Raw genomic sequence first — 9,962 nt, 5'->3', positions numbered from 1 at the left:
ATTTTGAAAGCAGCAAGAGAGAAGAACCTCATTACATACAAGGGAAACCCCATAAGGCTATCAGCAGATTTTCCGGTAGAAACCTTGCAGTCCAGGAGACAATGGGATGATAGAGTCAACGTGCTGAAAGAAAAGACCTGCCAAACAAGAATACTTCACCTGGCAAAGCTGCCTTTCAGTCATGAGAGATAAAGACTTTCCCAGACAAGCAAAAGCTGAGGGAGTTCATCACCACTATACCTGCCTTACCAAAAATACTAAAAGGAGTTTTTCAAGCAGAAGTGAAAGGGTAATAATCAGTAACATGAAAACATGGAAGTATAAAACTCATTGGCAAAGTAGACAGTCACATTATCTTCGGACACATCTTGCTCACCAAAACACAAAGTAACTCAAGATAAAGCACAAATGCTCACAGACACAGTTCAAAGCTGTGGTGGCTTGATGCTGAGCTGCTCAGTGCCGTTCCTGGAGAAGGAGCTTGGTGGTAATATTCTCACAGCTCAGGATGTACACTGTCTCTATAACTGCTCTCTGCAAAATAAATGCTGAGTACGATTTTCGCTTTTTTTTTTTTTTTTGTACAAGTAAAACTCCTCTTTGAATTTCTTTCAGTTAGCGAAAGCAGGTCTAATGTAGGTTTTTCATAAAGGTGAAGTGGCATAAAGTGAACTTTCAAAAAGCAAGGGATACCTGTGTTCTGAATTTGACTGTCTACTTTACAGTTTACTTGCTAGATTACCAGATTAGTATAAGATGATACAACTCAGGAACAACCAGATGGAAGAGATGCACAGGGCAAGGTATGAAGGGGGGCTGAGCTAAGCTGTCTCCAGGCGTGCCACCCTCCCAGCACCTCTACGTGTTCACCAATCTGCAGGTTCTCCAGAGTTTTTTATTTTTTATTTAAAAAATAAAAATAAATAAATAAATAAATTTATTTATTTTTGCCTGCATTGGGGCTTTCTCTAGCAGTGGCAAGTGGGGGCTACTCTTCCTTGCAGTGCATGGGCTTCTCATTGTGGTGGCTTCTCTTGTTGTGGAGCACGGGCTCTAGGCACACGGGCTTCAGTAGTTGTGGCACGTGGGCTCAGTAGTTGTGGCTCACGGGCTCTAGAGCGCAGGCTCAGTAGTTGTGGTGTACGGGCTTAGTTGCTCCGCGGCATGTGGGATCTTCCCGGACCAGGGCTCGAACCCATGTCCCCTGCATTGGCAGGTGGATTCTTAACCACTGCGCCACCAGGGAAGCCCCCATCAGAGTTTTTAAAATGGAGGCTTCATTATATAGGCATGACTGATTAAGTCATTGGCCAATAGCGACTAACTCAATCTCCAGCTCCTCTCCCCTCCCCAGAGGTTGGAAGAGGGGTGAGGCTGAAACTTGCAAGCCTCTAATCATGTGGTTGGGTCCCCTGGCAACCAGTACCCCATCCTTAGGGGCTTTCCAAAAGTCACCTCATTACTATAAATTCAGGTGTGGTTGAGTTTAAAAAGGGGCTTATTCTGAATAACAAAAGATGCTTCTCTCAACCCAATCACTCAGGAAATCACAAGGATTTTAGGAGCTCTGTGCCGGGGACTGGGGACCAAGACCAAATATATATTTCTTTATATTGTTGCAGGAAGGGGCACCCCTTCCAGGGCCTGAGAGTGGGCTCTTGTCTAACACTCAGAAATGAATTGTCCGAGGAGATACACATGCTGACAAAGCAAAAGACTTTATTGGGAAGGGGCAGCCTGGTGGAGAGCAGCAGGGTAAGAGAACCCAGGAGAACTGCTCTGCCACATGGCTCGCAGTCTCTGGTTTTATAGTAATTGGGTTAGTTTCCAGGTTGTCTCTGGCCAATCATTCTGACCCAGGGTCCCTCCTGGTGATGCTCAGCCAAGATGGATTCCAGTGAGGATTCTGGGAGGTTGGTAGGACATATGGACTAGCGTCTCCTCTCTCCTTTTGACCTTTCTTGAATTCTTCCGGTTGGTGGTAGCTTGTTAGTTCCACGTCCTTACCAGGACCTCCTGTTGTAAAATAACTCATGCAAATGGCTACTATCTTTCCTCACCAGGGCAGGCAGTTTTGGTCAGTGTTTCCCCTAACAACTCCCCCCTGAGAGACTTTATACTGAAGATACGTCTTGGGAATTGGAACGCAAGTCTTTCTTCTGTAACTACTTCCTGCTGAGTGTGGGTTTAGTCCTGCCTAGTAGAGTAGAAGTCTCTCTCCACCTGATCTAAATCGAGGTATTCTGTGCTTGAAACCGGCATTCACCCTCATAGTAACAACAATTTGGACTGAAACTGTTGGACCCTGTCAGAGATGAAACAGACAGGGGCCAAACAGGGGGCCTAACAGGATGGTCATCACCGGGCCCAGAAAAGGAAGGCAAAATTTGTGGTGAGAGCTGCAGGATGTGTGACTTTCTTCTGATTGGTTGCTGGTGAGGTGACAGGGTGGTGCTCCAGGGATCTTGCCCTCAGCCTGAAGTTACCATCCTCCACCTGGGTGGGGGCCCCAGTTCTGCAGAAGAACTCAAAGGTACTGTTATGCATACTCTTGCTCCAAGGCTGTACTACCATTTGACTGTTCCTCCCCTGTTTTTGCATCCCTTCCCTTCTCTGATTAGCAACTGTTTGAATCTGCCCTTTGGAACTCAGGGAAGGGCAAGGAGGCTGAATGAAGTCTGTATCCTACAAACAAGAAACAGGGGACAAAGAAAGGATTTATATTCTGGAGCGTCACAGAGCCCTGCTCAGTTTTAATTCAGGAAACTGGGTGACAATAGCTCTGGCAACTTCCTGCTAAAATGGGGCATAGTCCTGCCTCAATTTGGAGAACAGACACTGAATTGGACATATTTCTGCCTAGATCTGAGTTTAGTGTGATTAAAATCTCAATCCCTTGGTCTGCCATTTTGGTGTAAGGATAAGCCTTGAAACCCAGTCTGGACCTTGAACCTTGGGGAGACTTGTACCCAGGTAGCCAGTTGTTTACTTTAAGTAGATTTTAACTTCCAATGTGGTATTAACATATACGTAACAGGAGCTACTGACCATTATATGTCTCCTCCTTCTGTTAATATCTGATCTAAAGCAATTTCATTTTCTAAAAATTTAATAGTTACAAGAGGATACCATGAAACCATAAAGTTGCAGCCACCAGCTGCCAGCAGACATTGTTTTGAGAATGGCTGGTGACATCTCAAGTCTGACACAGCTCAGAAAACTCAAGTTCTTAGCAATACAAGACTTGTTGGAAATCACATCCATAATGCCACCTAGTATTAACCTTGGATGTCTGAACCACAGCTACTCCATTTGTCTTTCAATTACATTTCTCTCCTTAATGGCCAAAGCAGATATCACTGTTAATGATTTTAGTGCTTCTCTAGATATGAGAAGATGCAAGAATTTGGGCTCATAAAATCTTCTCCTGAAAGTATCTAACTATCTGAAGACCTGTTCTGCCAGTTTTTTTCCCAGAGCACAGAGTGCCTCATTCCTGATCTCCACCCAGAACTCCTTTCAGGGGGTGTTGAAGGTCAGTGGCTGCTGACCTAATCCTTGCAGAGGCAGATGGCAAGTGCCAATTTTCAGTTGGCAGGGGCCCTTCAGGGTCATAAATTCAACCATGGTTTGGGGTTACTTCATGACCATTTCATCCCACGGTGCTAGGAATTCTCACTTCCAGGTCTGGTGAAGATTTCACTGAGAGGCCACTCAGTGTGCTATTACAGGACTAGGCATTACAAGTAGCAAAAAGTCTCTGGACCACTTGTCTTACTATTCTCTTATGGTCCAGGAAAATATTCCCTCTTGCTTCTTCCCATATCTAGAGTTACACTATTACCATCATTGATCTTATATGGAATTATATATCATCACTTTATCAGAGACTCAGTTACACATTTGGTAATGCAAGAAACAACAATTTTGTAAAACAGACAATATAAAAAATAATAGAGCTAGCAGTATTAGTAAAGTCATAAGTCAGAATTTAAGTCAATAACTTCCATCAGGTGAAGCCCAGTATATCCCAGGTCATCTGACTTCATCTGTTCTGTACCAATCCTGATCTTTCAGGGAAATTATACATTGGCACTGTCCATACGGCACCCAGCCCAGTTTCCTAGTGTTACTAGATTGGTTATCCTTACTATGATTAAATTGTTCCCAAAATAGAGGAGCCTTTAAACTTCAATGACCATAGCCTGGTGTTAACTACATAAATCCATCCCATAATTGTGGGAGGTTTTATTCCTTGGCTGAAATTGTGCTTGTTGCTCTGATTGAACTTGAGTGATAGAGGAAAATTCATATTTACGGCCAGGGTCAGAGCAGGCATTTGTAACTGGCCAGGTGAGGGGATCCCAACTAATATCAATAGTGACCTGAACATGATTATAATTTTTCTTTTAAAATAAATTTCCTAAGGGCCAACCGATGAGAGCCTTGGAGTGGAGAAATCCACTCAGGTAAACCAGAAGTACTAGACACAGGTAATTGGCCATAGACCCAACAATTGGATTGATTTTTTTTTTTCTTTTTTGCTGTGGGTTTGTCATATATGGCCTTTATTATGTTGAGGTAGGTTCCCTCTATGCCCACTTTCTGGAGAGTTTTTATCATAAATGGGTGTTGAGTTTTGTCAAAAGCTTTTTCTGCATCTATTGAGATGAGCATATGGTTTTTATTCATCAGTTTGATAATATGGTGAATCACATTGATTGATTTGTGTATATTGAAGAACGCTTGGATCCCTGGGATAAATCCCACTGGATCATGGTGTATGATCCTTTAAATGTGTTGTTGGATTCTGTTTGCTAGTATTTTGTTGAGGATTTTTGCATCTATATTCAACAGTGATATTGGTCTGTAATTTTCTTTTTTTGTAGTATCTTTGTCTGGTTTGGGTATCAGGGTGATGGTGGCCTCATAGAATGAGTTTGGGAGTGTTCCTTCCTCTGCAATTTTTTGGAAGAGTTTGAGAAGGATGGGTGTTAACTCTTCTCTAAATATTTGATAGAATTCGCCTGTGAAGCCATCTGGTCCTGGAATTTTGTTTGTTGGAAGATATTTAATCACAGCTTCTATTTCATTCCTTGTGATTGGTCTGTTCATGTTTTCTGTTTCTTCCTGGTCTAGTCTTGGAAGGTTATACCTTTCTAAGAATTTGTCCATTTCTTCCAGGTTGTCCATTTTATTGGCATAGAGTTGCTTGTAGTAGTCTCTTGGGATGCTTTGTATTTCTGCAGTGTCTGTTGTAACTTCTCCTTTTTCATTTCTAATTTTATTGATTTGAGTCCTCTCCCTCTTTTTCTTGATGAGTCTGGCTAATGGTTTATCAATTTTGTTTATCTTCTTAAGGAACCAGTTTTTAGTTTTATTGATCTTTGCTATTGTTTTCTTTGTTTCTATTTCATTTATTTCTGTTCTGATCTTTATGATTTCTTTCCTTCTGCTAACTTTGGGTTTTGTTTGTTCTTCTTTCTCTAGTTCCTTTAGGTGTAAGATTAGATTGTTTATTTGAGATTTTTCTTGTTTCTTGAGGTAGGCTTGTATAGCTATACACTTACCTCTTAGAACTGCTTATGCTGCATCCCATAGGTTTTGGATTGTCGTGTTTTCGTTGTCATTTGTCTCTAAGTATTTTTTGATTTCTTCAGTGATCTCTTGGTTATTTAGTAACGTATTGTTTAGCCTCCATGTGTTTGTGTTTTTTACGTGTTTTTCCCTGTAATTCATTTCTAATCTCATAGCATTGTGGTCAGAAAAGATCCTTGATAAGAGTTCAATTTTCTTAAATTTACTGAGGCTTGATTTGTGACCCAGGATGTGATCTATCCTGGAAAATGTTCTGTGTGCACTTGAGAAGAAAGTGTAATCTGCTGTTTTTGGATGGAATGTCCTATAAATATCAGTTAAATCTATCTGGTCTATTGTGTCATTTAAAGTTTCTGTTTCCTTATTTATTTTCATTTTGGATGATCTGTCCATTGGTGTAAGTGAGGTGTTAAAGTCCCCCACTATTATTGTGTTACTGTCGATTTCCTCTTTTATAGCTGTTAGTAGTTGCCTTATGTATTGAGGTGCTCCTATGTTGGGTGCATATATATTTATAATTGTTATATCTCCTTCTTGGATTGATCCCTTGATCATTATGTAGTGTCCTTCCTTGTCTCTCGTAACATTCTTTATTTTAAAGTCTATTTTATCTGATACGAGTATTGCTACTCCAGCTTTCTTTTGACTCCCATTTGCATGGAATATCTTTTTTCATCCCCTCACTTTCACTCTGTATGTGTCCCTAGGTCTGAAGTGGGTCTCTTGTAGACAGCATATATATGGGTCTTGTTTTTGTATCCATTCAGCAAGCCTGTGTCTTTTGGTTGGAGCATTTAATCCATTCACTTTTAAGGTAATTATCGATATGTATGTTCCTATGACCATTTTCTTAATTGTTTTGGGTTTGTTTTTTAGGTCCTTTTCTTCTCTTGTGTTTCCCACTTAGAGAAGTTCCTTTAGCATTTGTTGTAGAGCTGGTTTGGTGGTGCCGAATTCTCTTAGCTTTTGCTTGTCTGTAAAGCTTTTGATTTCTCCATCGAATCTGAATGAGATCCTTGCTGGGTAGAGTAATCTTGGTTGTAGGTTCTTCCCTTTCATCACTTTAAGTATGTCATCCCACTCCTTCCTGGCTTATAGAGTTTCTGCTGAGAAATCAGCTGTTAACCTTATGGGAGTTCCCTTGTATATTATTTGTCATTTATCCCCTTGCTGCTTTCAATAATTTTTCTGTGTCTTTAATTTTTGCCAATTTGATTACTATGTGTCTCGGTGTGTTTCTCCTTGGGTTTATCCTGTATGGGACTCGCTGCACTTCCTGGACTTGGGTGGCTATTTCCTTTCCCATGTTAGGGAAGTTTTCGACTATAATCTCTTCAAATATTTTCTCGGGTCCTTTTTCTCTCTCTTCTCCTTCTGGGACACCTATGTTGCGTTTAATGTTGCCCCAGAGTTCTCTTAGGCTGTCTCCATTTCTTTTCATTCTTTTTTCCTTATTCTGTTCCACAGCAGTGAATTCTACCATTCTGTCTTCCAGGTCACTTATCCGTTCTTCTGCCTCAGTTATTCTGCTATGGATTCCTTCTAGTGTAGTTTTCATTTCAGTTATTGTATTGTTCATCTCTGTTTGTTTGTTCTTTAATTCTTCTAGGTCTTTGTTAAACCTTTCTTGCATCTTCTCGATCTTTGCCAATTTGATTACTATGTGTTTGATTACCATTCTTTTCCCAAGGTCCTGGATCATCTTCACTATCATTATTCTGAATTCTTTTTCTGGAAGGTTGCCTATCTCCATTTAGTTGTTTTTCTGGGGTTTTATCTTGTTCCTTCATCTGGTACATAGCCCTCTGCCTTTTCATCTTGTCTATCTTTCTGTGAATGTGGTTTTTGTTCCACAGGCTGCAGGATTGTAGTTCTTCTTGCTTCCGCTGTCTGCCCTCTGGTGGATGAGGCTCTCTAGTGGATTGATTTTTAAAATTAGCATAGGATTGAGCCCATGATAGAAAAACATTTAACTCATATTCAAAGTTCCAAGAAGTCAAGAAAGCATTATCAATGATCACACAAGTCAGGTCCAGCATCTTATGTAAACTGTCTACTTCTGATATTGTCTTCTTCTCGTCTTGGTGTGAGTGTAGCTTCTCCTCTGTTTGAGCATTGTTTTAAGGTGATTTTGAGGTCAGCCATCCTCTCTATAGGCCAGGCCAGTGCAGAGGCCCTTGTGAGTGGAAATTAATCCAAGAGTCAATTCCCTTCAGTTTCACTGTGCATAACCTAGTTAAGAGTACCTGATAAGGGTCCTTCCATCCAGGTTGGAGATAGTCTTTTAAATTATGTCTTTTCCATAATCCCTGGTTGCAGGTCGTGAAGCATCTGATCTTCATTCAAAGACAGATTACTGAGATAAGCTTCAGAAACAAACTTAGAGTGTCCTTTTAACAATTCAATTAAACTTTACATTAATATAATGTATCAGCAAGGAACTATCTGGGAGGTGAGTCTTAGTAAATACAGACTTCCATTAACAAAACTGGAATTTAATGTTCACTGAAACAGAATCTTTTTCTCTCTAAAACTACCCTGATTTTTACCAAATATAACCAGATCAAGACTAGTTTGTTTGCAAAATAAATCTGGTCTCAATAAGCTTGGCCTGATGATTTATATAACCGTAATTGATCATACAGACTTTTTTGTTTGCTGAGATTTTTATAAGGTGTCTCAGACTGAACTTGCAAAAGACCTCTCAGGGCTAGGAAAGTCACGCCAAGGGCTTATCACAGATTTTGCCTAACAGATTTAGGTGAATTCCTCGCTTTTCAAGGTCCCCAAAATACCTTGAGATTTCTGTACCTGTTAGTAACGTAGCTTTCCTAATTTATCTGATAAAGTTGCTGGGAACTTAAGAGCTTCCAATCTCTGGAGGGAGCAGTTAGAGAGAAAAGATAAATGTTTCAGTTCTGCTTACAAAGATATAATTAACCAAATTACTGTAAGTCATAATTAGTTTGAGGGGAAGGTTTTCTTTACATCTGGAAAACACAGATTTAAACCAGTAAAATTTCAGATAGAAACCATAAAAATTATAACCATATTCACCAGTTCACTCAGTCCCACGTAATTAATCCTTTTTGATAACTTTTCATGAAGCCATTGTAAGGTCGGATCTTAACAAACGGCACCACGAAACAGAGGAAAGCTTCAAGTGAGCTTTATTAGGGAGCGCTCCCGGGCGAGGTTCACTGGTCCGAGAGAAAGGGGGCCAGAGAAGTCGCGCCCGGGCGAGGGTTGGGCAAGATTTTATAGGGGAAGCAGGGAAAGGGGTGTGGTGAATCTGGGAGGACGCAGGGTATTCCTTATTTGGTGGTCTTTTCGGGTATCCTGGGGGACCGTTAGTCCCGCCCCTCGAAAGGCGGGAAGGCTGGGCTGGGTTCAAAGTCCCCAGGTCAGTTCCTGGAACTGGGTGGTCCGGAATGTCTCCAGGGCAGTTTCTGGAACCGGGTGGTCCGGAGAATTTCGTTCTGATGCAACCTGTGAATCTGATTGTGTTCCCCTGCCTCGTGCCAGTTGACCTTACAGCCATCAGGTTTTTCCTTTAAAATTCTTTAATTTCTTACCCAATTCAGCATTATGGTCTGAAAGTCAGAAAGTTGTATTTATCCAAAAGTCCTTTCTATAAATCTTGAAGAGGAAGCATTTTTGCAAAGGCATCAGATTAAAACTATAACCGTCTATAATGACAAGAGACTTAAGAAGGCATGTTTAAAATCTGACTACAATGCAATTGACAAAGAAACTTCGTTACTGCTGTGACATACAACACTTTCAGATAATAACTAGAATTATGACTAATAACATTTTACCAGGACATGTCAGATTTTTAGAAATTCCATATAATTTCTAGAATATCTATATTAGTTAACATTTACCATACAATATAACCTAAGAAGATTTATTACTCATTTGACAATACTTCCCATGTAATTTAACATACCAATTGAACTTAATTAGTTTAATTATTTCCCTTTGGGTTGTTTCAGGGGCCCTTTAAAGCATCCCAAAGTTAGGTAGAGGTCAAAGAAACTTCATTACAATTTGATATGGGAAGTTTTGTCAAAAAAATATCAAAAGGGTTTAAAACAGTCAGATAGGATCATAGGTCACTGTGAAACAATAGTTATTCACTTAGCCAAAGTGACAGTAAAAGATTTCAAAGGCAAATATAGAACAGATCACTTAAAAGGTAAAGAAACTTAAAATCTGTTATCAGAGGCAGCTCAACATTTTAAGAAAACTTGTCTTCTTAACAAAGATTAAAGCCAAATTCAAGTTTTACACCAGCTTGCTTTTAAAATTCATTTACTCTATTAAATTTATACTTATTATTATTCTATTAAATTTAAGCT

Source organism: Delphinapterus leucas, unplaced genomic scaffold (genome assembly GCF_059928025.1).
Source record: "Delphinapterus leucas isolate spDelLeu-1000000601 "Yukka" unplaced genomic scaffold, BTC_Dleu_Yukka2 spDelLeu_asBTCV2_sq25, whole genome shotgun sequence".
Lineage (NCBI taxonomy): Eukaryota > Metazoa > Chordata > Mammalia > Artiodactyla > Monodontidae > Delphinapterus > Delphinapterus leucas.
Note: the sequence above shows the minus strand (reverse complement) of the source record.